The sequence below is a fragment of the Triturus cristatus genome, chromosome 9, assembly GCF_964204655.1.
Source record: "Triturus cristatus chromosome 9, aTriCri1.1, whole genome shotgun sequence".
Taxonomy (NCBI): Eukaryota; Metazoa; Chordata; class Amphibia; order Caudata; family Salamandridae; genus Triturus; species Triturus cristatus.
The window spans coordinates 11,299,996-11,326,647 of NC_140592.1; the positions used below are offsets into that span (position 1 = coordinate 11,299,996).

A 26,652-nucleotide genomic window follows, 5' to 3' on the forward strand; every position below is an offset into this window, starting at 1 on the left:
CCCACTCTTACCCTGAAAAGAGGCTTTGAGACCAATGGTCCCTGAGATGGATCAAGCTCCTGCCCCCCGTATACCAAACCCCTCAGAATGCTATACGATTCTTCATTCCCTCTTTTTTATTCTTCCTATTTATTTCTTTTGTTTATTTTTTTAATGAAACAGCCATACCATGAGCCAGGTGGTATAAAGAAGAAAAAGAAAACAGATAATAAATACACCAACTATATAAAAAAATAGAGAGAAAAATAGAAAAACCCCATAGCCCGGCCTAATCAAAAATAGAATCCTTATATTTTGTCACCTCTGTATTTTAACCAAGTCCTACAAGTCCTATCCTCTCTTACAGGGATTGCAGATAATCTTTAGCCGGCATTTCTGCAGTAAAAAATCGAACTTGTTCCTTAAAAATAACCTTCAACTTAGCTGGGTTCAGCAAATAGGCCAGTGCCCCTTTGCCTTGAAACGGGGTAATGAGTTGCCGTAATGGCCATCTCTTCTCAACCCTCAGCGGACAGTAGTCTGGACATACAAAAAAACTCCATCCCTTTCCCAGTTTTCTTTCGATCAGGCGTGCTAAATCATAGACTGCCTCTCTGGCCAAAAAGTTATTAATTGATATTAGAATATTCCTAGGTCTGGAGGTGTTTTGTCCAGGTCTTGTGCGCTGCGTAAAGGGGAATCTGTGTGCTCTCTGAATCTCACGATTCCAGTCCCATTGCGATAGACCGGGGAAGGCCTCAGTGAAGAGCTCAATAATTAACTTTCTTGCATCTAATCCTTCTGCGCCCTCCGGTATGTCCAGAACCCACAGGTTGTTACGACGGAGACGGTGTTCAAGGTCCGTCAGTTTCCAGAGAGTGTCGTCCTTCGATGTACGCAATGCTTCTGTAATTGCCTCCTGCACCGCTAGTTCATCCTCCAAATTAGAGATGCGCGTTTCGGCCTCATTAAATCTCTGTACAAACTCTGGGCACCGTTTGGCTATCCTGTGAACCGAATTCTGGAGTTTTCGACAAGCCCCTTGAGTGCGTTGGCTTTCAATGCGTGTCTCCTCTCTATCGACCATTATGCTTTGATAAATGACAGCTAATGAAATGTCCTCAGCCTTCTCCAGGGCCTTTTCATTATGCTGCGTTCCAGTTGTCACACCAGTAGCTCCGGATTCAGCTAAGAAGGAATAGTCCCATTGCATGGCCTCAGTATTTTTGATAATTTTAGGGCTCTATTCCGCACTGTTCTTGGGCTGCTTTCTGGCGTACCTGGTGAGTCTGTCCCCCGATCATCTAGAGGAAAATTACTGAGACAACTATGGCTACTATCTGGAGAGCCCCCCTTGCACCTAGGATGAGTCGACCATTCAAGCTCATCCTCAGAACCGTCTGAGGGATCGGAAAGGGAATAGAAATTATCTCCAGACTCAATCTCTTTTATCGCGTTTTGATTGCTTGCATTATCTTTAACCCTTAAAACATCTTGATTCAAAGGTTCAAGCTCCTGTTCATTCATTAAATCGGGTGCTACTAAGAGATCGTCAACGGGAGCCTCTGTTGTATTTTGCCGCATCTTGTCACTTTCAGATATAGTATCGGCCCCTGCCTTATTCACTGTTCTTAGATCTTTTCCTTCATTCATACTTCCAGATATGTCCCCTGTTCGATCATCCTTCTGTAATTGAGGATCCTTAGGCCCCCCGCCAGTATTCGTGATTTCCCCCTTTTTACTACTCCGTCCGGATCCCTTCCCAGGACTTGTGCGCACAGAGGGGAGTTGTTTCCTCGCTTTCCCTGCCAAAAACAAAGACGGCACTGTCCTCTTACAGCTTGCCTCCATGTGTATGCTGTCCTTTTTTCCCTCCGAAATCTGATTGCTATTCTTGCCATCACGCGGTCCCCCAGAGCCCCCAGCTTCCATGGGGTTACGGGTCTTGCCGCGCCCAGCCTTTGGAGGTGTTACCAGAGGACGCCGATGGAGCAGCTCCGCCCACACTCTGCGATCTCAGGACGTGTGTGAGCCTGGAAGACCGCCGCGACAGCTCCAGCAGCCGCCAGACAGCCGTTCGGGAAGCCACTACAGCCAGGTAAGCACACCAGAGCATACCGCTCCACCGAAGAGCTTGGGCTGTTATCCTTTTCCACTGTAATTGTGTTACGTTCAGCTACCGTAATTCAGTCCATTTCACACTATCAAAGTGCAAAAATGCGGCTCCAAACACTAAGCGGCATGGATCCGGGAGCTTGGGCTTACACGACCGTCAGCATGGTCGCCATCTTGCTTCAAAAAGCAGAAACAGCTGAAGTTGGTAATGCAGGAATTGTATGCGAAGCCTACGACAGCTGAAGGAAATCTTATGTTGGGGAGATATGCAAAGGACGATATTGCGCCACTTCAAACAAAGGTTGCACGCTGTAAGGCCAAAATCAAGCTTCACTGGAGTGAAGCAATAGCCATTCAGCATACTCTAAACAAAGAACAGAGCTATGAGTATGGGGAAGCCGCAGGACGCTGCTTGCCGCAAAGGCTTTGGTCAAGAGAAGCTGCCCAAAGAATTGAGGTTATAACCGACTCTCAAGGCAGCCCGGTAGACACCCTGGTTGGGATCCTTAATGTCTTTCATGGTTTTGTCAAGGGGCTGTACAATGGACATAGCTAGGATACATTGACATAGATAGGCTAGAGTCATCGATAACAATGGAAGAACTAGAGGCGGCCATTATTAGCCTAGCTAGTGGTCAAGCGGCTGGACCCGACAAATTACCTCTAGAAATATACAAACCTTTTTTGAAGAGTTGAAAGGGGATATGTTGCATACTTTTCAACAGGCACAGATAGGCGCAGCTTCCCCGTCATGGGATGAGGCAAGTATAATTGTCTTTAAAAAAAAGGATACACCACCTGACCTTCCGGGCGCTTACCGACCCATATCGTTATTAAATTGCGATGGCAAACTGTATGCAAAAATCCGAGCGACCTGATTGGCGGAAGTAGTAACCCCTATGGTATCGTTCCGGCAACATGGGTTTATACCCGAGCGGGGCACAGTTAACCATATCAACAGGGTAATAACACTATTAGATGTAGCCAATACCAAGGGTAGTAAATTTGGTCTGATTTTATTAGATGCTGAAAAAGCATTCGATCGGGTCGCATGGGACTTTTTGTGGGCAGTGTTACGATGATTGGGGTTTCACCAAGGCTTTGTTAAAGCTATCCAGGTCTTATATCGCCAGCCAATGGCTAGAGTTTGTTTGATGGGCTTAGAATCAGACCCTGTACATATCACCAGAGGTACAAGACAGGGAAGTCTGTGTTCCCCACTGTTGTTTTGATTGTATATTAATCCCTTTTTAGTTATGTTAGAGCAGAGCCCTAGGATCGAATCAGTAATCTGCATGCAAGAGCAATATCGTGTGCTCGCGTATGCGGATGACATCGCGGTTGTCACACCTAATCCTCTCGCTGCTATGCCCGAGATAGAACAGTTGGCACTTGAGTTTGGCGCAGCCTCCGGTTATAAGCTTAATTCGTTCAAAACACAAATTCTGTGTATGAATCAAGACTGCAACAGCGACTTCAGGTGAGGTATCATACTTAGGTGTTAAATTAAGGACATGTTTAAAAGCATTAGTGGAGGTTAATTGGGGGTGTTTTGTAAGGGCAGTGAGGCAACAACTAGATCGTTGTGAATGTCTGCACCTTTCATTGGTGGGGCGCCGCAATGTTCTTAAAATGTAGATTTTACCTAGGGTTTTATATTTGTTTAGATCAGTCCCGCTAGAAATCACCCATGTCCAACTGCAACTACTCCAGTCAATCTGTGCCAGGTTTTTATGGGCTCAGGGGAAATCCCGCAGAGCAAAGCGCTTTATGACATTACCTCATGAGAAGGGTGGTTGGGCAGTTCCTGATTTTATTCTATATTTTTACGGCTGCATTCTGCAAAATATGCCAATTTTATTAACTGGTGAAGAAATGTCTAATATAGCAGAATCTCCATCTATTTACCAGATGCTTTTAGGTGCGGATGTCAAGAGCCTTTTATTTGTGCTGGTTGAGTTCAGCTACGACAAAAAAACTAGGTCCAAGGTGTTAAACACTGCTTATAAGGTCTGGAAGGCTGTACGGAAACAGTAGCAACTTGAAAGGGGTTCCTATTATACCCCAATGTCTGCATCTGGGTTATTGCCACCTGTATTCTGGGATAGAACTATAGACAGATGGAGGATTAAAGGGGTTTTATATAGTGGAGATGTATATACTTATGGGAGCATGGCCTCTAACGCTATGCTAACGGATAATTATCGGTTACCTAGATCGGAATTTACAAATCCGCGGCTACTTGCGTAAAACCCGACGGAGTATAGAGCCGGACTCTGTTGTTGAAGCTATTAGGAAGAATGCCCGTATTGCACTCTATATAAACTATTATTGGATACTCAGATGGACGATTTGAATGTTCAAAATCTTAAATGGGATAATAGGTTAGGGTGCCAGGGCACTCAAATGGAACATCCTATTGCTCTGGCAGGGAAGTTGTTTATGTCTGCTAATTTACTATCTCAGCCCTATAAGACAGTGTTTAATCTTTATCATACCCCCGCCAAAATGTTAAAATGGGGAGGGGTAAATGATGGAAAATGTTTTCGTTGTGGTATGGAGGATGCCGACATAGTTCATATATTTTATTCATGTGGACAATTGAGCAATTTTCTGGAGCATCTAGAGAAATTTCTCTCTGAAATAACGGGGGTCTGTAAAAATATTTGCCTCGCATATGCTCTTGGGGATGGACGAAAATGTAGGGGCCGAGCAGTTCGTGCACAAGTCCGGGTATTTATTCTTTTCAGCCACTGCGATAACAAGATGATGCGGTGCTTCCATGGGCTGCAGAAGGATGTTCCCACTTTTGAGCTCTGCAGGGCTAGATTTGTTGCTATTTTTAATCTAGAATACAGTCTGTATGCTTTTAAAGGTTTACGAAAACAGAACCTGGGGATGGAAATATGGGGCCCAGTGATTGAATATATGAAGGACTGAATATCCACTTGGTAAGATCTCTTAATCACTTTTAAGAGCTATTTATGACGCTCTAATGTCTGGATATTTCATTTCTGTTCCTGCCTCGTTTTGCACCTTGATAAAGTCAATGGTTTATGTATTTGTTTATCCTATCCAGTCTCCTTTAAAGAAACATTGTGATGGATATATGTACTGTATTATCATGGATTGAAATAAAAAATAAAAAAGTTTCAATAGTATCCCTGACCCCTTCACTCTGCAGACACTGCAGGGCTAGCTCGAGGCTGAGTGTGACGTAAGCTGATGCTCTGACGGGTGTTTTCCCTGGAGCTGACAAGGCACACTTCTTGTTACTTGTGTTATTTCCAAAGACAGACCATGGAAATGGGAACCCCTCCCAGAAATGACGACCTTTCATCTCCCAGGTGCTGCGCAATGTCCCCTGTGCCTGGCAAGGGGCGGACCTGGAGAGGTAGGACCCCAAAAGTAATGGCGGGGACAGGGAAGCCACAGCAGGAGATATCAAAGGTCCGCGTGCTTAATACCAAGGCTATGGGGTCTTTATTCCACCTCAGGCCTCTTCACTCCACCACCAGACACTCCCTCCTCTTTATCTCACTCTTCCATGTCCCTCCTTTCTCCCTTTTATCACTATTTGTCCGTCGTTCTTTCACTCCTTTACCTCTTTTCTCTCTGTTCCTCTGCATCAAAGTCTCTGGAGGAAAATGACTTACGCTCCCCAAAAATGAGTGCGGGTGGGCCCCACCTGCAAACACCTGCTCAAATTAAGCGCTGGATACAGTAAGACAAAGTACCCAATCAAACACGAGCTATGAAGTTTCCTCCGATGCTTCATTTCTGGCATTGCATGTTAGAATTACTAAGGTGTAGTTTGTTATTCGGCCACAAGGTGGTGGAAGGCTCCTACACATTAATTCATTTTAGAGACTGGCAAAAATAACCGTATTTACCGGCAGTGCTTACTTCAGTCAGACCAATAGGAAGTGCCTCAGACCTTTAAATGCACCTCTAGTGGGGCCCACTGGGGCCCCTGATGAAGGGCTCTGTCTCTCTCTCCTCATCTCTCACCACCCCTGCCTGCCACTCCTCCCTCCTTCAGTATCTTCTGCTCTTTCTTCTCTCCACCCCTGCCTACCACTCTTCCCTCCTTCAGTATCTTCTGCTCTTTCTTCTCTCCACCCCTGCCTGCCACTCTTCCCTCCTTCAGTATCTTCTGCTCTTTCTTCTCTCAACCCCTGCCTGCCACTCCTCCCTCCTTCAGTATCTTCTGCTCTTTCTTCTCTCCACCCCTGCCTACCACTCTCCCCTCCTTCAGTATCTTCTGCTCTTTCTTCTCTCCACCCCTGCCTACCACTCCTCCCTCCTTCAGTATCTTCTGCTCTTTCTTCTCTCCACCCCTGCCTGCCACTCTTCCCTCCTTCAGTATCTTCTGCTCTTTCTTCTCTCCAACCCTGCCTGCCATTCCTCCCTCCTTCAGTATCTTCTTCTCTTTCTTCTCTCCACCCCTGCCAACCACTCCTCCCTCCTTCAGTATCTTCTGCTCTTTCTTCTCTCCACCCCTGCCTACCACTCCTCCCTCCTTCAGTATCTTCTGCTCTTTCTTCTCTCCACCCCTGCCTGCCACTCTTCCCTCCTTCAGTATCTTCTGCTCTTTCTTCTCTCCACCCCTGCCTGCCACTCTTCCCTCCTTCAGTATCTTCTTCTCTTTCTTCACTCCACCCCTGCCTACCACTCCTCCCTCCTTCAGTATCTTCTGCTCTTTCTTCTCTCCACCCCTGCCTACCACTCCTCCCTCCTCCCTCCTTCAGTATCTTCTGCTCTTTCTTCTCTCCACCCCTGCCTGCCACTCACCCCTCCTTCAGTATCTTCTGCTCTTTCTTCTCTCCACCCCTGCCTACCACTCTCCCCTCCTTCAGTATCTTCTGCTCTTTCTTCTCTCCACCCCTGCCTACCACTCCTCCCTCCTTCAGTATCTTCTGCTCTTTCTTCTCTCCACCCCTGCCTGCCACTCTTCCCTCCTTCAGTATCTTCTGCTCTTTCTTCTCTCCACCCCTGCCTACCACTCCTCCCTCCTTCAGTATCTTCTGCTCTTTCTTCTCTCCACCCCTGCCTACCACTCCTCCCTCCTTCAGTATCTTCTGCTCTTTCTTCTCTCCACCCCTGCCTGCCACTCCTCCCTCCTTCAGTATCTTCTGCTCTTTCTTCTCTCCACCCCTGCCTACCACTCCTCCCTCCTTCAGTATCTTCTGCTCTTTCTTCTCTCCACCCCTGCCTACCACTCCTCCCCTCCTTCAGTATCTTCTGCTCTTTCTTCTCTCCACCCCTGCCTGCCACTCTTCCCTCCTTCAGTATCTTCTGCTCTTTCTTCTCTCCACCCCTGCCTGCCACTCTCCCTCCTTCAGTATCTTCTGCTCTTTCTTCTCTCCACCCCTGCCTACCACTCCTCCCTCCTTCAGTATCTTCTGCTCTTTCTTCTCTCCACCCCTGCCTGCCACTCTCCCTCCTTCAGTATCTTCTGCTCTTTCTTCTCTCCACCCCTGCCTACCACTCCTCCCTCCTTCAGTATCTTCTGCTCTTTCTTCTCTCCACCCCTGCCTGCCACTCTTCCCTCCTTCAGTATCTTCTGCTCTTTCTTCTCTCCAACCCTGCCTGCCATTCCTCCCTCCTTCAGTATCTTCTGCTCTTTCTTCTCTCCACCCCTGCCAACCACTCCTCCCTCCTTCAGTATCTTCTGCTCTTTCTTCTCTCCACCCCTGCCTACCACTCCTCCCTCCTTCAGTATCTTCTGCTCTTTCTTCTCTCCACCCCTGCCTGCCACTCTTCCCTCCTTCAGTATCTTCTGCTCTTTCTTCTCTCCACCCCTGCCTGCCACTCTTCCCTCCTTCAGTATCTTCTGCTCTTTCTTCTCTCCACCCCTGCCTACCACTCCTCCCTCCTTCAGTATCTTCTGCTCTTTCTTCTCTCCACCCCTGCCTACCACTCCTCCCTCCTCCCTCCTTCAGTATCTTCTGCTCTTTCTTCTCTCCACCCCTGCCTGCACTCACCCCTCCTTCAGTATCTTCTGCTCTTTCTTCTCTCCACCCCTGCCTACCACTCTCCCCTCCTTCAGTATCTTCTGCTCTTTCTTCTCTCCACCCCTGCCTACCACTCCTCCCTCCTTCAGTATCTTCTGCTCTTTCTTCTCTCCACCCCTGTCTGCCACTCTTCCCTCCTTCAGTATCTTCTGCTCTTTCTTCTCTCCACCCCTGCCTACCACTCCTCCCTCCTTCAGTATCTTCTGCTCTTTCTTCTCTCCACCCCTGCCTACCACTCCTCCCTCCTTCAGTATCTTCTGCTCTTTCTTCTCTCCACCCCTGCCTGCCACTCCTCCCTCCTTCAGTATCTTCTGCTCTTTCTTCTCTCCACCCCTGCCTACCACTCCTCCCTCCTTCAGTATCTTCTGCTCTTTCTTCTCTCCACCCCTGCCTACCACTCCTCCCCTCCTTCAGTATCTTCTGCTCTTTCTTCTCTCCACCCCTGCCTGCCACTCTTCCCTCCTTCAGTATCTTCTGCTCTTTCTTCTCTCCACCCCTGCCTGCCACTCTCCCTCCTTCAGTATCTTCTGCTCTTTCTTCTCTCCACCCCTGCCTACCACTCCTCCCTCCTTCAGAATCTTCTGCTCTTTCTTCTCTCCACCCCTGCCTGCCACTCTCCCTCCTTCAGTATCTTCTGCTCTTTCTTCTCTCCACCCCTGCCTGCCACTCCTCCCTCCTTCAGTATCTTCTGCTCTTTCTTCTCTCCACCCCTGCCTACCACTCCTCCCTCCTTCAGTATCTTCTGCTCTTTCTTCTCTCCACCCCTGCCTGCCACTCCTCCCTCCTTCAGTATCTTCTGCTCTTTCTTCTCTCCACCCCTGCCTACCACTCCTCCCTCCTTCAGTATCTTCTGCTCTTTCTTCTCTCCACCCCTGCCTGCCACTCTTCCCTCCTTCAGTATCTTCTGCTCTTTCTTCTCTCCACCCCTGCCTACCACTCCTCCCTCCTTCAGTATCTTCTGCTCTTTCTTCTCTCCACCCCTGCCTGCCACTCACCCCTCCTTCAGTATCTTCTGCTCTTTCTTCTCTCCACCCCTGCCTACCACTCTCCCCTCCTTCAGTATCTTCTGCTCTTTCTTCTCTCCACCCCTGCCTACCACTCCTCCCTCCTTCAGTATCTTCTGCTCTTTCTTCTCTCCACCCCTGCCTGCCACTCTTCCCTCCTTCAGTATCTTCTGCTCTTTCTTCTCTCCACCCCTGCCTACCACTCCTCCCTCCTTCAGTATCTTCTGCTCTTTATTCTCTCCACCCCTGCCTGCCACTCCTCCCTCCTTCAGTATCTTCTGCTCTTTCTTCTCTCCACCCCTGCCTACCACTCCTCCCTCCTTCAGTATCTTCTGCTCTTTCTTCTCTCCACCCCTGCCTACCACTCCTCCCCTCCTTCAGTATCTTCTGCTCTTTCTTCTCTCCACCCCTGCCTGCCACTCTTCCCTCCTTCAGTATCTTCTGCTCTTTCTTCTCTCCACCCCTGCCTGCCACTTCTCCCTCCTTCAGTATCTTCTGCTCTTTCTTCTCTCCACCCCTGCCTACCACTCTCCCCTCCTTCAGTATCTTCTGCTCTTTCTTCTCTCCACCCCTGCCTGCCACTCCTCCCTCCTTCAGTATCTTCTGCTCTTTCTTCTCTCCACCCCTGCCTGCCACTCCTCCCTCCTTCAGTATCTTCTGCTCTTTCTTCTCTCCACCCCTGCCTACCACTCTCCCCTCCTTCAGTATCTTCTGCTCTTTCTTCTCTCCACCCCTGCCTACCACTCTTCCCTCCTTCAGTATCTTCTGCTCTTTCTTCTCTCCTTCCATCCCTCATCTCACTCTTCTTCAATCAATCAATCAGAGGGTCTTGTAGAGCGCGGCTTGTCACTCGGGGCGGAGGGTCTCCAGCCGCTGGGGTTCCGTGAGCCTCGGTCGGAGGGTGGTGGCGTCAAAGAGCCAGGCCTTTAGTTTTACCTGAAGTCCTTCACAGATGAAGAAGTGCACAGGTGGAGGTCGTTCCAGGACTTTGCGGCGAGGGTAGGAGAAGGAGCGACTTCCGCAGCGGCTACGAGGGATACTGGGGATGTGGGCGAAGGCGAGGGAGAAGGATCTGAGCTCTCTGGTCGGTTTGTGGCATGTCATGCAGTTGTTAATGTAGGCGGGTCTGGGCTTGTGGAGGGCTCTATAGGCATGCATGAGTAGTTTGAAGAGGCAGTGGAGGGAGTTGATGCTGGTTCTTCTGTGGAGGTCGAGGATGAGTTGTCGCTGAGTTCTGGGCGGTCTGGAGGCGGCGCAGGAGCTGGTTGGTGGTTGTGGCATAGAGTGTGTTGCCGAAGTTGAGTCGGCTGGCGATGAGGGTCAGGGTGACCGTCTTCCTGGTTGAGACGGGGATCCATCAGATCTTGTGGCATGTGGAGGATGTGGAAACAGGCAGAGGTGACGGTGTTGATTTGTTGCTTCGTGGTTAGCTGGGTGTCCAGGATGATTCCGAGGTTGCGTGCGTGGGCCACGAGGTGTAGTCTCTCTGGGAGTGCCTGTTGATGAAGTCCCGATGGAGATGCAGAAGCTGGGGCGGGGCCAGACAGTTGAGTTGCTCCTTGATCGGTGTCCTGTAGTCGTCTGAGGCAATGCAGTTGAGGGAGTCTTTGTGGGTGATCGGGGTGCCTCTGCTGAGTCTGTTGAGGCGGTCACAATGGATCATCTTGTACCCGGGGGTGTGGGGGGGTGTTTCGGTGGCGATGTCGGATGCTGATGAGGGGGTGAGGCAAGATTTGGTGATGAACATCACGTTGAGGGTGAGAGTGGTTATGGTGTCCCAGATTTCTGTGGCATATTTGCATAGGGATCTGATGTTGAGTGTGGTGCCGTGGGGCTGTGGTCACGGAAGGGGTGCCTGCTGCTGGTTGGCGATCGTGATGGTTCTTGTCTCGCTGGAGAAGCAGCCGTAGTGGCAGGTGAAGGGTCCTTCAGTGGAGTGTGCAGAGGTGTTGCAGCAGTTCTTGTCTCGTGGCTTGGGTTCCAGTTGTTGGATTTCTTCGGTGGAGTACCAGCGTCGGGCTGTAGATCCAGGGGTCCCCGGTCCAGGCACGGAAGGGCACAGGCGGGCTTGTCTTTGGCACACAGGCAGTGCAGCCGTGCAGTGGCCTCCATTAAGTAGCCCTGGGAGGGGCAGTCCAGGAGGCGGATGGCAGGGGGCTGGGCAGGAGGACAGCATGAATGAAACCAGCAGGAAGCGGTATGAGGGGGCACAGCCCGTGGGCCGAGAGGAAGGGCGCTGAAGCAGAATGCTGATTCCACAGGTAAGCAATTACACAAGGAGGCAACTAAAATAAGATTAGACAGGGAAGCAACTAAAAATAAAATCACACAAGGAAGAAACTAAAAATAAAATCACACAAGGAAGAAACTAAAAATAAAATTACACAAGGAAGAGACTGAAAATAAAAATACACTAGGAAGAAACTGAAAGTAAAATTACACAAGGAAGCAACTACAAAGAAGACTGGGCAAAAAAGGCAAGTCGCGCTGCACAAGGGGCACAGGGCCGGGCTCGAACCGGTAACTCTGCGCTGGTAGACGACCAGAGGTGCCACTCTGCTGCAGGGGGAGTGGCGACCAGCCCAGGAGCTCGGGCTGCTCTTTACATCTTTATCCACTGTCGTCTGTCGTCTACCTCCCTCAACCGCGCCTCTCCCCTCCCTCTACCCTCTTTTACTCCCTCACCTTTCTCTGTTCCACTCTCTTCCTATCTTATTGAACTTCCCCTCTACCTTCATCTCTAACTCATCCTCCTCCTGTACCCCATATCAGCCCCACCTCTTTCCTAATCTTTCCTGTGACTACTTCACCACAAGTCTCTTGCTCTCTACTGATCACGCAGGGTCGGATTGGTAACGCGGGCACCTGGGCAATGCCCGAGGGGCCGGTATCTGATTTCCAGCTGTGGGCTGCTTTTTTGGCAGCCTGGGGGCCGATTTGGGCGGTGTCTATGTTGGATGCCGCCAGCGGCACAGTGGGTGCCCGAGTTTCTATTCTGGAGGCAGAGGGGCGTCCATCACCCCCCTTTTATCAAAGGGCAGAGGTGTCACTCCCTTCCTCTCGCTGGGCCGGCCCATTAATGTGTGCATATTGAGCGGGGGCAGGGGGCCTGAGCAGAAGTGGCCTCACTTGTTTTCAGGTGTGTTTCACCAGTGTAAACTTTTCACCCCCCGCCCCCCTTTTTTTAATAACATTTCGCCAAAGCAGTGTTTTGTGGAAAGGCAATATTCCAATGTGGGCCACTTTTTTTTTGCGTGCCCGGTCCGATTTTTAATCCCAATCCAACCCTGGCATCACGTCCTCGGTGAACCTTTCTCTCTGCCTCACCACCCTCTTTACCTGACCTTTTTGCTCCGCCTCATGTCTCATTTTGCTTCTCTCGCTCTATCTCACCGCTCTCTCCCAATTTACCTTACATATGTCTGTGGTTCCCCATTACCCCTTTCTTCTACCTGTCTACCTCTGTCTGTTTTAAGCGATAACCATCTCTCTTCCTGTCATACCTCGTTGGCTGTCACCCCAGTGTGTACCCCCGTCCATTCCCTTTCTCTACATTTCATCTTCCTACCTACAGGCAGTGCCACTTAAATTGTGCTGCAATGGAGGATCAAATTATGCGGCAGGGCGAAGTAAATCATGTGGCAAGAAAAGGCAAATTATGTGGACTAATGGGACACATTTTGTGATGGTATTTCAGTATTCTGTCATTTTTACACGAGTTAACACTGTCTGGGCAAAGGTTTCAACTCATCAATAGGGGTGTGTGAAATACATGATGCAGCGTAATTCATCCAGGCCAACTAATTAGTGCCACTTGATGACCCAAATACAGCAATAGGCAACTGAAAGGTGACCAGTCAACCTTTGTGAAGGGTCATTAACTGCTGACAACAGGTGTCACTGTGTTTTTAGCAACTTTTTATCCGTATGAGCGGTAATACATTTTTTGTAAAAATCTGTTGGTAGGCATAATCATAATTATGCGGCTACCGGTGATGATGTAGAATCAGTTGATTCCAGGAGCTCTGTCTGTATCTCTCTCTACCTCAGTCTGAACCCTTCCCTAGCCCTCTTCTCTCTGTGCCCTTCCGCCTTGCGTCTCTTCATACCTTTACTTCTGGGGCCCTCCCTTTCTCTCTTTGTATCTCTCCCTCCTCACCTGTCTCTCTGCCACGCTCTAACTCTACTCCACACCCCTTCTCCCTCTCCTTCACTCCTTTCACTCTGCCCTTCTCATGACCACTCTGTCTTTTACCGCTGACCCGTCCTCACCCTTGTCTCTCATTCAGCAGAGCCAAGCGGCACTATCCACCCAGAGAAGTAGACATGGAGGGTGGAGGCAAGAGACAGGCAGGGGAGACAGTCAAAAGAGAAACCACCAAGGTCCACCCAGAGAAGTAGACATGGAGGGCGTGGAGGCAAGAGACAGGCAGGGGAGACAGTCAAGAAGAGACACCACCAGGATCCACCCAGAGAAGTAGACATGGAGGGCGAGAAGGAAAGAGACAGGCAGGGGAGACAGTCAAAAGAGAAACCACCACAGTCCACCCAGAGAATTAGACGTGGAGGGCAGAGGCAAGAGACAGGCAGGGGAAACAGTCAAAAGAGAAACCACCACGGTCCACCCAGAGAAGTAGACATGGAGGGCGTGGAGGCAAGAGACAGGCAGGGGAGACAGTCAAAACAGAAACCACCACGGTCCACCCAGAGAAGTAGACATGGAGGCTGGAGGCAAGAGACAGGCAGGGGAGACAGTCAAAAGAGAAACCACCATGGTCCACCCAGAGAAGTAGACATGGAGGGCGAGGAGGCAAGAGACAGGCAGGGGAGACAGTCAAAAGAGAAACCACCAAGGTCCACCTAGAGAAGTAGACATGGAGGGCGTGGAGGCAAGAGACAGGCAGGGGAGACAGTCAAGAAGAGACACCACCAGGATCCACCCAGAGAAGTAGACATGGAGGGCGAGGAGGAAAGAGACAGGCAGGGAAGACAGTCAAAAGAGAAACCACCAGGGTCCACCCAGAGAAGTAGACATGGAGGGTGGAGGCAAGAGACAGGCAGGGGAGACAGTCAAAAGAGAAACCACCAAGGTCCACCCAGAGAAGTAGACATGGAGGCTGGAGGCAAGAGACAGGCAGGGGAGACAGTCTAAAGAGAAACCACCACGGTCCACCCAGAGAAGTAGACATGGAGGGTGGAGGCAAGAGACAGGCAGGGGAGACAGTCAAAAGAGAAACCACCATGGTCCACCCAGAGAAGTAGACATGGAGGGCGAGGAGGCAAGAGACAGGCAGGGGAGACAGTCAAAAGAGAAACCACCAAGGTCCACCCAGAGAAGTAGACATGGAGGGCGTGGAGGCAAGAGACAGGCAGGGGAGACAGTCAAGAAGAGACACCACCAGGATCCACCCAGAGAAGTAGACATGGAGGGCGAGAAGGAAAGAGACAGGCAGGGGAGACAGTCAAAAGAGAAACCCCCAAGGTCCACCCAGAGAAGTAGACATGGAGGCTGGAGGCAAGAGACAGGCAGGGGAGACAGCCAAGAAGAGACACCACCAAGGTCCACCCAGAGAAGTAGACATGGAGGGTGGAGGCAAGAGACAGGCAGGGGAGACAGTCAAGAAGAGACACCACCAGGGTTCACCCAGTGACTGGAGCGGAGCTTTGGTTTCACTCCTGCAGTGAGAATGCAAGCAGTGAAGGGTCATTTATTTGTAAAAGGGAATTTCTGGTGATTGGCGCTACAATGTCCAGCTCCTAGTCTATATGTCTTATTTTCACGTCATGCTCGGTTCCAGTAAACTCCCAGCATGCTCCCTTACCTACGGAGGGAGGAACGAGTTCTTAGATTCTAAATTCCACCTTGTTTTTGCAAGACAAAAAATCTACATGAAATTCTAAACAGAAATGTGTGTGCCAATGCTTGTTCATGCCGTGTGTTTCTACCACTTGGGTGGCGGGTGATGGGCACACTGTTCTGTGCAGGCCGCACTTCTGGAAGTTTAACATATAACAACATATTTTTTAGCGTCGTCATGGCTGGAATTAGCTGAAAATTGGAAATGATTCAAAGTTATTCAGACGAGGGGGCCTGAATATATGCCATGCCCCGCCTGGGCCTTTCCGAAGAGAGAATCCCGTTGTCGCTGCGATGGGCAGGTTGTGTCGAGCACGTGCATTTATTTACAGATGTTTGGGAGCCTGTGTTTGCAGATCTGCAAATATGCGCAAACATACCTTTGTGCGTCTGCATTTATAGTTTTTATGAAAATGTACAATTTCGCATTTTTAGGAGATAGAGACAAACAAGTGTCTGCTGCACTTCCCTTCATATCGTCAAGTGTAGTGCCTGGAAACCAGCGATTTGTTAACGCAGCGCTGTCGTCTGCCTAGAAGCACTTTCTTATTGTGATGCGTGAACGCATGGCTCAGTCTGGAGAGCTTTAATGTAGTCAGACGCCGAAGGTGCAGGAAAACCCAGTTGTACTGGGAGCCCTGTTTACAGAAATGAGCGGGGCTCAGACCCTAGAAGTAAGGAGTGAGGGCACGGGCATTCACTCATCGGTGCTGTGACGCGCAAGCCTCACATTGTACACATCCTTTACTGCTCTGCGTCTAGTTTAGGGTGCGCAGACGTCCCGGATGTGCCCGGATAGTCCTGGTTTTTCAAGGGCTGCCCCGGGGCTGCCACACCTTGGATGTAACAAAGACATGTCCCCGTTGTGAGCGAGGGTCGGGTGAGCGCGCACATTAATCATTGTGGTGCAGGCCAGTGGCGGTTTCTCTGTGTGGGCGTCGGGGCTCCGCCCCAGGTAATTTCCCAGTTAATTAATTTAACAAGTTTCCTTGGATTTTAAAAAAAAATAAATACCAGTACGTTTCTTAGTACGTTTCTTTTTTATTAAGAATTAGAAAATAAAAAAACGCAAAGAAAAAGAACACATCGCCGCAAACTTTAACATGGGGCACTGTCGTCAGTCTGCTGCCTCCCACTGTCAATACCCCCGCGCTGCACCACCTGCTATGTCTTTGCCGGCTGAGAACCTCACAGCCCTGAAGGCTGTGACGCCATCAGCAGGCAAAGACATAGCCTGGAGGCCCAGTCTCCACCCCCTGATGGCGTGGAGATTAAGTTAGCCCCGGGCGTTTTTTACACAAGCCCGGGATTGCTAACATCTCCACGTCAATCAGAGAGTGGAGGAGACAGGAGAGTGTGAGATTCACCCCCACCCCCTCCCAACTCGTCACAGGGCGTGGTGAGAAGTGAACCACCTGTCCCTGTGACGAGTGGATAGGACCCTCTGTGCAGACTCGGAGTAGTTCTTCCCGCGCATGTAGCAGCAGCCGCCATTTTCGGGACGGACTGTGTCGTGTCAGGAGCGGTGGCGGTGGTATGTATTACATTGTAATCCTTACTCACAGTAATCAATGGTCACGTTAGTGTTCAAACACAGCCAGTGCTAGTGACAAAGCCCCTGAGAGGGGCGAAGACCTAAACAAGTTACGTCATGCTGTGCACTATGGTGGACAGGGGGCATTGGGGTGTCCCAAAGTGGCCAAATGTAGCAGTCTGCTGTTGCGGTGAATTTGTACCTACAGTCGATAGAAGTTGCTGCACGTTGGAATGTACCACCCAAATGCAGGGGTGCAGCATTCGGCAGCACACAAGGGCAGTGGAATAGTGCGACAGTCGGCCCATTCCTGAAGAGATGGCAGTGAGAATCGGCAGCACCCCCCCACCCCCCTACTTTACGCTTTCCCGCGTTGCCAGGTGCTCGACGGCCGTTTGTGAGAAGGAAGCCTCAGATATGCAATAAGCGCTGTCAGGAATGCACCAGTGTCATCAGAAACTGCTGCATGAATGTACTGATTGTATGCTACAAATGTGCAGGGGGGGATAGCGTGTGGGGGGCGGGGGTGAATAAACAAGAGGATTCGCAGGGCCCGAGCCCTGGAGCGAAGGCTGGGAGTACCTCGCCTGGGCAGTCATCTGAACCGTAGCTCACTCAATCCCACAGGTATTTAGCCTTACAAATACTCGAATGTTTTCGCAGCATTACTCCCTATCGGCTGCCCGGACCCATCCCTCCCCTCACTGCTCCCTGGTCCATAATTATAGTTTTATGTGCGCGGTTGAGCGTAATGTACCGTAGCTTACACAGAAACATGTCAAGCAAAACAAAGCGAGCCAGCGGGTCAACACAGCTGGTCGGCTTTTATTTTCTTTCAAATAAAAAACGTGGGCTGGCGTGAAGAATCGCCCACAGTGGCTAGTACTACGCCGTGAGTTAATATGCAGGTTTTTAAGCGCCAATTGAACGTGCCAATGTTTTGACAATATTGTATTGGGTGGAAAAACCGCTCTCGATAACATTGATTAAAGGTGCCAAACGATATGTTTAATAAAAGCGAAACTCGGGCCAGCTAAGTCACAATTACAGACTTGGAGAATGAATTAGTAATGAACATTACAGACAGGCTAAGCATTTTTCTGAACACACGCCAACTGAAATGCCATGTAACTGATGATGAACAATATTTTTATGCCTGGCTTGACAGCACATGCGTCTTATACCTATTGTTAAAAAATCCTAAATATATATCCGCCCAGAGGAGTATTACTCTTTGATATCTGGGTGTATAATTCAACCTGTTGCGGAGTGCTTGCATCGCTGTGCATGGGTAAATATTTTATATTTCAAACCTACAGTGATCATGATACATTAAATTATGTGTCTGATAGTTCCCTTGTCTACAGAAAACAGCCATTTTTTTTTGTCCCTGCAGAAGGCTGTTGTAATCGACAATGAATGCTCTGGACTTCTATCGTAGATTGATTAGGTTCTTTATTTAAGTTATTAAGAAATCAAGGGAAACAATTGTCTTCTGGCTATTCGTTAGATGAAGCTGTAGTTTGTTTGCTCTTTTCCTAATTGCAAACTGATACACTGACTGTAGTGTTGCTGTGTGGTAGAGGCCTGTAGAATCCTGGACGTATATTTTTTTAACGATCTCTACCACTGACCATCATGGACTGATACTGAGTGGATTTGTTAATAATATTACTTCATTTATAATGATAGGGTTCATTTCTGAACTGAAGAGCATACTAGATTTGACACTATTGCATATCTTTAGATCTACTCATGACTCATTACCTCATACTTAATACTCAACACACCATAAAAAAATTCAATTATTTTAAGGCGGCAGCACTTCATGTTCATCAACTCCATTACTTTAGCAGAATCTGATGCGAATTGCCATCTGCAGTGATGCAACATCTGTAAGGGAGCACATATTTGCATGCAAGGAGTCTGAATGTTGGCTCATTTCACTTTCATCAATGATATAACCATGTTTGTTTTCTTGTTGGAACATATAGAGTTATCTACTAGTAATATTTTGTTGGTGGCCTCATGGGTGTAAAATAATATAAATGTGTGAACCCATACAACTTTGAGAAAGTTATGTTTCTTCCATGCACCAATGCATATTTCATGTAAATATACAAGTTTTTTTAAGTACTGGTTCACCAGACACTTTAGCAGTGATGTACAAAGTATTTAAATTTAAAGTATATAAAACATACTTCTTGTACTATTAAACCTTCTCTACACAAAGGTTTTGGTCATCTTCCTGCTCCTTATATATTTTTTTGAAAGGATTTTACCATGCTTGATTGTTTAAATGTAAATCTATATAAAGCATTCTAAATTACTGTTTGAACAATTGGCTTTGGGGTGAGGGATATTTACGTTTCGTCTTTCAACTGTAAAGCTAGCCGGCTCAAAGTTTGGTTGACAGTCTATAAGATTGGATTATTTTTTTCTTCAAATGAATATTTCTATCTGTAGCCAATTATATCATATGAAGATTTAATTCACCTCCTGTGTACTTGGCTTTGAACAAATGATTCATAAAGGAAACAGACAAGCACAGGTAGGGGAAACATTTTATGTGTTGCATGCATGTATATATTTTATCTCTGTATGCTTATGTGTTTTTTGTTTATACATGGTGCCTTTATGCATGCTATTGAGTTCCAAAAAATGAACACTAACCAATATGAGATTCAATTCTATATGGAAAAAGAAGGCATTTTACTCTGATGGGCTACCTTGAATGCAATTTTATCTCAAGTAGCCACTTGGTCAGTAGGCAGATCCAACCTATTTATGCAACATTGTTAAAATTAATTGTGGTTTATTGCAATTTAGAATGGTTTATTCATGAGGCCTTGGAACTGATGATAGTTTTAGGGGAGGCAGTGGCCTGTTTCTGTTAAGCACAATGGCTTCCGAAAGTCTTGAAAATCCACCATTTGGCTGCTAATTTTTCAAAATTTTCTCGGGGGGGGGAACCCCCCCGAACCCACCGTAGGTGATTCGGGCTCGCTCGCTGCGCTCGCTCGCGCGCCATTCGACACCAAAAATTTTCAGCCTCACCACTTTAAAATCTCACCAGCCGCCACTGGTGCAGGCTCAGTCCCTCCCCCCCCCCCCGCCCTCCCCGCCTCATTCATGCAGCCCAGCAGGGTTTAACGAGGGGTGTCCCATCATCACCCCAAGCCAGGATCGTTGGCAGCCTGCCCCTGGGGCTCATCACAAGAGGGTGGGGTGGAGGGGGGGCATGTGTGTGTGTCATGCTATGGGCATTACGCTGGGTGTTTCCACGTATCACCATGGCATTTGACACGTGCCCAGTTTTACGAGATTTCGTAAACCTGGGCATACATCAAAGGCCCACGCCTCCCCAGGGGTGGCGCAGGATTGGCACCAGGAGGAGAAATAACCATTTCTCCTCGTTTTTCCCTCTTTCCAGGGGCACTGCATTCTGCAGCACACATTGAAAGAAGAAATCGCTTCCATTGATTGGTTTTGCGCAGGAAGGTGCCCCTTCCTGAACAAAAACAACCACCCCCATAATTCATACACCCTGGCACCATGGTGCAAAGATGCCTGCATGGGCGCATGGCAGCCGTTTGTGCGCCAGCGCAGGGGGAAGGACAGGAGTGCGCTGTATCTGATAGATCGGGCTCGTTCATGGCACAGGCCAGTGCAGCAGGAAGGCTTGCGGCACCCCCCTTCCTCCAAACCTCGTATATGAGGCCCGGAGAGCTTAAGTAGGAGAGCTCTTTCCACTCCGGTCTTCCTGGGCACGTGGCACGCAGATTGCCAGATTTACTCATTCTTCTCCAAGAGACTCCATGGACTCGGTTTATCCGTGGGACTGGCATCGTTGAGGTTCTTACCACCTTCAAAGGGCCCTAATACGGACCAAGATGGCAGATCACACGCCTCTCTGTGCATCGCTGTGATCTGGGCTACGCCGGAGCCTTCCACCCCTCCGAAGCGAGGACCAGTGATAGGAATGGTGGCTCGTCTTTCCCTTTCTATGTGTGAAGCATCCTCGGATGGTGCAGTGTGTCCTGCTGCCCTGGCTGTGGGTCAGGAGCACGGACATTAATAAGCACGGTGAGTGGAGGGCGATGGCCACAGAGGTAGAGCGCTTCGAACCAGGATCACTGCTCAAAGCCCATCCCTCGTTGCCTGTGCAACATTTTGCAGAAAACACTGGCTCTGTTCTGGGTCAGTTCTTCGGCTGGTCGTCCACCCTCTCAGCTTTGACGTATGTACAGCGGCTCCAGGGTCAGAGGCTGCGGACACCTCGAGGTTTCTCCATCCTGCGTCTTAGTGTTCACCTAATGGATGAGGAGACATGCTCTGGGATTCGAAAGTGCTAGTCCCACGCCTGAGTCTAAAAATGATGGCCTGGAATGCGGCCCCAGTTATTCATCAGTGGCTGAGATTCATTCAAGCATTCCATCCATCACCTGTTAGTATTGTTCACAGTAATCATAACCCATCATGGTCTGTGCAGTACTCAGGTCCCGTCAAGGTCTGTGCCAGTGCATCTACCCATGTGTGATTTCACCAGTGAACCCACCTTGTCTGATTCCTGGTCACTCTTTGTCCTCTGTGTTCATCAGTGTGTATCGGCTTATTACGAAGACATCCCCACAGAGGGCTTATCACCATTAGAGTACCATTCTTTGTCTTATGTACCCTTTTAGAGTAAAAACAAACTCTCGAAAACAACAGTTTCAAACTCTGGGCCATATTTACAAGGAAGTAACGCAGTGAAGTACCGCAAGGCATTTGGCGGTGCCGCGCTGCGTTACTTCCGAAGCAAAGGGATACGTCATATTTACAACAACATGACGTATCCTTGAGCTCTCCCCTGCGCTAGCGCACAATTGGATACCATGCGCCATAGCAGGCAGACTGGCACCAAGATGGCAGGCTGTCTGCGTTGCGGGGAAGATTGTTTTTGTGCAGGAAGGGACACCTTCCTGCACAAAACCAATCACGAGAGGTGGACGCATAGAAAGAGGGAAAAACAAGGAGAATTAATAGTATTTCTCCTCGTTGCGCCTCCTTACGCCTCCGCTGGGGAGGTGGAGGATTCTGGCGCATTCCCGGTTGATGAAACCTTGTAAATCTGGTAATGCGGCAGAAGCCATGGGTGCTGCATGGGAACACGCATGGAACGACCCTTTCACACAAAGTGCTGCCTGAAAAGGGGGAGTATTTACAAGGACACGAAAAGCCATGCAGAGTGGCTCTACGTCTCCTACTAAATATGGAGCACCACAGTGTGCGGCTGGTGTGTCACAAAAAGTGACGCATCGGCAGCGCAAGGGGCTTGTGAATACGCCCCTCTATTTCTATAGCAAAAATCCAAAGTTGGTTAATAATTATATCAGAAATACAACATGACTATGGAGAACTCTCCCTGAACAGCTGAAAGATAACATTTCAAAAACTGGAATAATGTTTGTAATTGAACAGCTCAACATTATGCCTATGAGAGTTATCACCCTGCCAGCCAGGTGGTGGCGCTCTCGCACAGCGCACAAGTTGTCCCCCTGCCAGCCAGGCGGTGGCGCTCTCACACAGCGCAGGAGTTGTCCCCCTACTAGCCAGGCGGTGGCGCTCTCAGCACAGAGCAGGAGTTGTCCCCCTACTAGCCAGGCAGTGGTGCTCTCACCACAGCGCAGAGTTGTCCCCCTGCCAGCCAGGCGGTGGCGCTCTCAGCACAGCGCAGGAGTTGTCCCCCTGTCAGCCAGGCGGTGGCGCTCTCGCACAGCGCATGAGTTGTCCTCCTACCAGCCAGGCGGTGGCGCTCTTGGCACAGCGCAGGAGCTGACATTGGCCCCTACAGCTACAGTACATGACAGTGGTGCGGAGCGTGAACCCAAAGGCGCCCTGATTCAGAGGGGGTGGCTTCATGGCGCTGTGATGCTCCCAGAGTCCCTACACTGCTGAGCTCTGAGAGTTACCAGCAGATGGGATGAAGCAGGGCCGAGATCTGGCCCTGGCTGAGCCGCCATCTGCAGGAAGTGCGCCTTCTAAGAAACCTGATGGTCTTTTAAATGCATTAATTTTGAAAGAGCGCTTCCTGCCTGGGAGTGCTCGGCCATGACTTGTCCGCCTTGTGAAGCAATCTCAACATATGACGTGTGTCATTGTTTGTTTATGTGCTGCCCAGATGCTGCCGCGGGGCTGCATCCTTGTAGGAACATTCCTTCCACCATATATGCCAAGGGAGGGAGCTGCATTCCTCCCCGGAGGTCTAGAAGGACGGATGGGGCTTCAGGAGTGGGGTGCGACCCGAGGTCAGGGTGGTCCTCCTCACACCCCCTCATTTATTCAAAAAATACCCTGCAACCTGTGGGCTCTCGGCCACACCGGGGCGAACTCCCCCATCTCTCCCAGGGAAGCAAAGAGACTGTGCTGCTGCTTATGGGGTGGGGGTATAACCCAATGCCTCGGTGCTATGCCCCCACCACTTTTTGATCCTCTGTAAAATCCCTTGGATCAGATTTACAAGCCCCTTGCGCTACTTTTGCGCCACTTACAACATGGGAAAAGTGATGCAAAAGTGGCGCAAGGGGCTTGTAAACCTGCCCCCAAGTGTCTAGTGGGCTCCGGGGTCAGATTACAGATGCACCCCCAATCTGAGCATATACTGTTTTACCCCTTATTGGGTGGGGGTAGCTCCCACTACCTGGCTGGCCCACCCTCATCTTTTAGGGGCATATCTACAATGCGGCAATAGAAAATTATCGCAGCTTTTGCGGCCGTTTTCAGCCGCAAAGCGGCGATAATTTTATCGCCTAATCAGCAAGGTCACGCTAACGCGTGAAACCTTGCTTTAGCGTGGGGATTCCTAACGCCCAGCTTTGCATCTCTAATGAGATGCAAAGTGGCCGTTCCTGACCTGACATGACAGGAGAAATGTCGCTAAGCGACATTTCTCCTATTATCAAGCCCCACGCTATGAAGCATAGCGGCAGGAAAAGTAGCGATAACCCCTGTTATCGCTACTTTCCTTACGCCTGCTTCAGGACTGACTTAGCCATGATATCCTATGGAGGGTGGATATCATGGCTAAGTTTGTGAGTCCCTATCAACAAGCTAACGCCACATTTAGTGAGATTATCGATGGGTTTTTCAGCGATAATCTCACGTTAGGCAGTCAGCGCTAGGATTTTTTATCGCTTTTGAGATAAGCGTTGCTAATAACGCTATCTCAGCGATAAAAATCCACGTTAGCCGGCGATAATTATCCGAGCACTAAGTGCGCTTAGCGATAATTATCGCCGTTGTTGCTGATATGCCCCTTAGTTTTTAAAGCTATTTCGAAATATCTGGTGCCTAGCAGTCTTTATAGGGGGGGGGGGGGCAGATTACAGGTGAACCCTTAATCGGGGCAAATGTCCTCTCTGCTAGAAATGCTCAATTGCCCCTTCAGGGATGGGAATGTGGCCCATGCCAGGGTGGACCGCACCTTCATTTTTTGGCAGCATTTCAAAATCCCTGGTGCCTAGTGGGCTTTCTGCCCCCATAGGGGCAAACCCACCTCTGTCCCAGCAGAGGGGGCAGAAATATTGTTGTGCCAATTTTGGGGAGGGGAAATGACCCAGTGCGAGACGCCCATCCCATTTTTCATTTATTTTAAAAAACCCTGGTACTTAGTTGTCTTTTAAACCGTCTCTCCCACCACCAAGGGGCAGTTTGGGAACAAACCCCCAACTAGCCTCCTGGGGGTGGAAAGATTGTAATGCTCCCTTTAAGGTCGGGGCATGGCCAGATGCCAGCATGGGCCGCCACACCCCTTTAAAAACTTTTTTTTAAAATAACAATATCGGATGTCAAGGGGGCACCAAATGTTGGGGCAAGCAGTAAAGCATTTTATGAATACATTTGACCTTCTAGCCAGAGAAATGCAAACCATGGTTTGCAGCTGTCTGTGGCTTGTCCTAGCAAAACACCCAGGTCCAGTCGCTGTCTTTGGCTTGTCCTTGCAGGACTCACAGGTCCAATCGCTGTCTGTGTCTTGTCCTTGCAAAACACCCAGGTCCAGTCGCTGTCTGTGGCTTGTCCTTGCAGGACTCACAGGTCCAATCGCTGTCTGTGGCTTGTCCTTGCAGGACTCACAGGCCCAATCGCTGTCTATGGCTTGTCCTTGCAGGACTCACAGGTCCAATCGCTGTCTGTGGCTTGTCCTGTCAGGACACACAGGCCCAATCGCTGTCTGTGGCTTGTCCTTGCAGGACTCACAGGTCCAATCGCTGTCTGTGGCTTGTCCTTGCAGGACTCACAGGCCCAATCGCTGTCTGTGGCTTGTCCTGTCAGGACACACAGGACTAATCGCTGTTTGTGGCTTGTCCTTGCAGGACTCACATGCCCCATCGCTGTCTGTGGCTTGTCCTGTCAGGACACACAGGCCCAATCGCTGTCTGTGGCTTGTCCTTGCAGGACTCACAGGCTCAATAGCTGTGTGTGGCTTGTCCTTGCTGGACTCACAGGCCCAATCGCTGTCTGTGGCTTGTCCTTGCAGGACTCACAGGCCCAATCCCATTCTGTGGCTTGTCATTGCAGGACTCACAGGTCCAATCGCTGTCTGTGGCTTGTCCTTGCAGGACTCACAGGCCCAATCGCTTTCTGTGGCTTGTCCTTGTAGGACTCAACTGCCAATCGCTGTCTGTGGCTTGTCCTAGCAGGACTCACAGGCCCAATCACTGTCTGTGACTTGTCCTTGTAGGACTCACAGGCCCAATCGCTGTATGTGGCTTGTCCTTGTAGGACTCATAGGTCCAATCGGTGTGTGTGGCTCGTCCTGTCATGACACACAGGCCCAATCGCTGTCTGTGGCTTGTCCTTGCAGGACACTGTAGTAATGGCTCTCGACTCCGGAGTGAATAGGTAGAATGAGGTTTATTAAATTGCAGGTGCTGCGCAGCAGTCCGCTTCGTCAGCTCTTCTCAGACACCGTTAAAACCCATTTTCAAATACAAACATTCTAAGAGGAATCTTGAGGCCAGAACATCATGGCCCAAGTATTCCATAGCTAGGTGAAAACACTACATTATCCTCTTCCTCAAAATAAAAACAAGAAAAACAAAAAGAAAAGAGACAAAGATATACAGACAACAAAAGAAATTGAACAAAGAAGTAAATAGAAACAAGGATCTTGGAATAAAAGAAAAGAAAGCAAGAAATAAAAAAACCAAGAAGAAATATCAACGATACTTAGCAGGAACGAAACGTTGTCGAGAACTCCTGCGTAAACCTTGTGTAACATGAGAAGGAGAAGAAACAATCTTTTGTTCACACAAAGAATTCTGGTCAACATTTTTGTTTAGCTTGACCACCCTTGAAACATTCCACCAGTTCTTAGAATTTACTCTCACAGCATTCCTGAAAACTTTGTCAACAGTGAAAGGTTCAGAGAATTTAGAACTCCCTTTCTTAATGTGGACAGGAACCTTTATACGTACAATATCACCAACAACAATAGGTTGAGATAAAGATCTTTTTCTTGAATCAAAGTACGATTTCTGACGAAACTGTGCTTGGATTACATTGTTTCTCACAAAATCATCCACATTACTCAAGGAATCCATTTTAACCCACTTTGACATCCACCCTGGACAAACCTAAGAACAAGGTTTTCTTCCTCTAAGAAGTTCATAAAGAGAAACTCCAGTCGAGGAATGTGGAGTCGTGCGATAAAACCATAACATGGACCTCACAGCATTTTGTAAATTACACCTCTCTGCCAAGGCCCATTGGATACAATTGTTAAGCACACTATTCATCCGCTCCACCAAACCATTGGTTTGTGGATGATAAAGTGCACTCCTGGCATGTGTTATACCTCCTTGATGTAAAAAAACATCAAATTCATGACTGGTGAATTGTACTCCATTGTCGCTAACAATGGTGGAAGGAAAACCTTCACGCAGAAAGATATCTTTTAGAAATTCAATGACATTTTTCGAATTAGGTTCATCAATAAAACGAATTTCCAGCCACTTGGAGTAGTAGTCAATTGCAACAACGGCAAACCTGGAATTAGCCGGAAGCATATTAAAAGGTCCAACCAGATCTATACCAATCCTTTCCCAAGGCCTATTGGGTAAATCAATTGGTTGAAGAGGAGGGGTACGAACTTTAAGACTCTTA

General features: G+C 49.0%; 1 protein-coding gene across 4 annotated transcripts in view; it reads left to right on the forward strand.

Annotated features, from left to right (window-relative positions):
* Positions 1-26,652, forward strand: part of ALAS1 (5'-aminolevulinate synthase 1) — a 608,833-nt gene that overhangs the window by 37,489 nt on the left and 544,692 nt on the right. Inside the window, exon 2 of one of the 4 annotated variants that reach the window (XM_085624226.1) lies at positions 18,973-19,057. The exons of the other annotated variants lie outside the window; for them this stretch is intronic. The gene's annotated coding sequence lies outside the window, so the exon portion shown is untranslated. The remainder of the gene's footprint in view (positions 1-18,972; positions 19,058-26,652) is intronic. 4 annotated transcript variants of the gene reach the window in all.